This window comes from Podarcis cretensis (assembly GCF_951804945.1).
Source record: "Podarcis cretensis genome assembly, chromosome: 4".
NCBI lineage: Eukaryota > Metazoa > Chordata > Lepidosauria > Squamata > Lacertidae > Podarcis > Podarcis cretensis.
In genome coordinates, this window is record NC_137173.1 from 75,196,708 (window position 1) to 75,200,092 (window position 3,385).

The 3,385-nt window shown below is 44.3% G+C and overlaps 1 long non-coding RNA gene across 1 annotated transcript; it reads left to right on the forward strand.

Moving 5' to 3' along the window:
• Positions 1-244: 244 nt before the first annotated feature.
• LOC307214398 lies at positions 245-2,102 on the forward strand. The gene is made up of 2 exons (XR_013838038.1): positions 245-276; positions 1,716-2,102. It is a non-coding gene; the product is annotated as an uncharacterized lncRNA (long non-coding RNA).
• Positions 2,103-3,385: the final 1,283 nt, after the last annotated feature.

A 3,385-nucleotide genomic window follows, 5' to 3' on the forward strand; every position in this document is an offset into this window, starting at 1 on the left:
GTTGCATTAACAGTGCAGCCACACTCTTTCTGCCCCAAACAGCCAGCCAACTCATCACAAAATGGCAAAGCCAATATTTCCCTTTACAACACATGGCACCTTTAAGGCCATTTCCCTCCCAACTTCCAGAGGTGCTGCCTATGTTGCTTGGTACTCGCAGCCTTCCAGTGAGTGAGTGTGAAAATATGACACCTTGAAGAAAATGAAGAATAGCTCTGTAAAGATTTGCAATGTTTTTTCCCCTAGAAAAACATGCTTCGGAATACCTCTGCTGTGGTATGGATAAAGTTCAACTCCTTCATTTTTATGGGTACCCGATAATTGGAAGAAAAATGACCCCCGATGAAGACCAAATGGCCCAACATTTACATTCATAAACCTGAGTGAATATCAATTACATTATCAAATATTACACAAAACATTCTTCTGACTCTCCCAGTGTCATTTGCTGTATAAATTGGCCTATTACAGAGCTGCAGACTCTGAGATACTATCAGGGCCCTTCATTAAGGTGCCATGACTGAAATGTGGAAGCTGTCACTGGGCAGAAAATGATGGTGCATGGGCACCATAAATCACAATTTAACCCATAATAGCCTTCAGCTGAGGCCCTCGCCGTGTCATTCGTTTCATTTCTGAAGACATTTAGTGCCATTTATGCTAAGAAGTTTGCACACTCAGGCTTATTAGGATGGACCTAGCAAACAAGGTGGTGAGGAATCCCTGTTCCCTGTTGACCTCGCCATCCCGATAAGGAACAACCATTTCCATAAAATGCTATCTCCTTTCCCCTTGAAAGTCAACAAAACGGATTCCCACAATGCAAATGAGTTTTTCCTAATGGATATTGCAGCAAGATGGTGGCTGAGGAGAAAATCGATTCTCTCCATTTGCCAGACTGCTTCTGACTATTACCTGCGCACCACAACCTGGCATTTTTTTTTTTTAACCCACAACATTTCTCTCAAATGGGGATTCAAGTGGCCCCACAGGTGTCCTGGAAAAAACAGGACATCCCGTTTTACCTCATGAGAGAATGGCAGCCATTTTGTGTGACATGTGATTCCGTACCACAATTCCTCCCCCCCCCAAAGCACTTTTTGTAGGGCCGCAGTCTCCTGCAGTGCTCCAAAACACACATTTTGGGGCACCATGACCCCCAAAAGCACTTGGGGGAGGGAATAGCTGCACAAAATTGTGGGACATCACAGTGTCTAAAATGGCCACCGTTCTCTCACAAGAGAAAATGGAAATATGGCATCCAGGAAGCTAGCACCCCAGTTTTTGCCTTCAAGGTGTTGGAGGGTATGTATATCTAGGTGCACCATTACAGTGGTACCTCGGGTTAAGAATTTAATTTGTTCTGGAGGTCCATTCTTAACCTGAAACTGTTCTTAACCAGAGGTACCACTTTAACTAATGGAGCCTCCCACTGCTGCCGCACGATTTCTGTTCTCATCCTGAAGCAAAGTTCTTAACCCAAGGTACTATTTCTGGGTTAGCAGAGTCTGTAACCAGAAGCGTCTGTAACCTGAAGCATCTGTAACCCGAGGTACCACTGTATTACACAATACTCAAATGAGTGAACTCTAAGCATCCAACAAATAATACTGTCATATGTGCCGACTATTGTTTGTTGGCTTTAGGTGGCTCCCACTTTAGTGGTTTCATTGTCTTGACATATCTCACTCTTCCCCCCTCTTCTTCTTTGCCAGATATCTTTCCTGTTTACTAAGCTGTACAGTAGCACCTACCATTGCTCCAAATGGCAGCTTTTGCAGCATGACAAATACCTGGTGTGATGGATGCTATTGTACAAACTGAGCAGTTTTCATCTGGTCGCCTCCAAGGGACACCAAGAAAAGTTTGTGGTGGGGTCATGAAAGGCATGGCAAGCTGCCAGCGGTCTGAAGCATCACGGCCATATTTCAGCATCTCTGTGAAGTCTCTATTGCCTTATAAGCAACAAGTCACATGCTACATTTGACCTTCAAATACCCCTGAGGAATTTTGCAAGGAATTCTTGAGGCCCCAAACTGTTATCGGGTTTCTTTCTCCAGAGATTGTTAAAATGTTGCAATAAAATGTGTGTGTGTGTGTGTAGATAGATGATAGATGATGATAGATAGATGATAGATAGGTGATTGATAGATAGATAGATATAGATCTATCATCTATCTATCATCTATCATCTATCTGTCTATCATCTATCTATCTATCATCTATCTATCATCTATCTATATCTATATCTATCTATCTATATCTATCTATCTATCTATCATCTATCTATCTATCTATCTATCTATCTATCTATCTATGTTAAAAGGTAAAGGTAAAGGTACCCCTGCCCGTACGGGCCAGTCTTGACAGACTCTGGGGTTGTGCGCCCATCTCACTTAAGAGGCCAGGGGCCAGCGCTGTCCGGAGACACTTCCGGGTCACGTGGCCAGCGTGACATCGCTGCTCTGGCGAGCCAGAGCCGCACACGGAAACGCCGTTTACCTTCCCGCTGGTAAGCGGTCCCTATTTATCTACTTGCACCTGGAGGTGCTTTTGAACTGCTAGGTTGGCAGGCGCTGGGACCGAGCAGCGGGAGCGCACCCCGCCGCAGGGATTCGAACTGCCGACCTTTCGATCGGCAAGTCCTAGGCGCTGAGGCTTTAACCCACAGCGCCACCTGCGTCCCTCATCTATCTATGTTACTTCTACCTTAAATCAAGCATATCTTTCCCAACACCACCATTTTCCAAGGCACATCATAGCACTGTTATTAAAAGTCCACTTCCAGGTCAGGTTAAGAGCCCCTCATCCTCCATTCTTAAAAAAAACTAGCTTTCATTCACAAGAAAGTAGGTAGCCAGCATTGAGTATCCCAGTCCTATACCAGGTCAACCAAAAGCCTTCCCAGCAGATAATTTCAGTTCTGTCTTAAATAAGAAAAAGTGCATGGATTGGGGAAATGATCATCACCTCTAGTGGTCAGGGTTACTAGAAGCCTTGTAAGTCATTATGACTGCAGATTCTGGGTGTCTTTCACACAAAGACTGGATCTCCCATCACTCCTAGAAACAGATGCTCAGCAGGTGACCATATTCATATCTTACTAGCTCATGAGATACCCATAGCAAAGACCTGGGGTCAGACAACACCACCCTTAGCCGATACTGATTCCTCTCAATAATTCCAGTCAGACTTCTCACTTCAAACTGACGTAGCTTTTCTTAGATTTCTCAGTTAAGCAATCAGCACAGCAGTGATCAATAATTATGTGCATTTGCTGCCTGTCTGGCAAAACCAGAATGCATCCCTGAGGGACTCTGGGGGAAGTATTCTAAAGTAAATGATGGTGCTACAAGACCATTTACTGACAGAATGCATGCGGTTA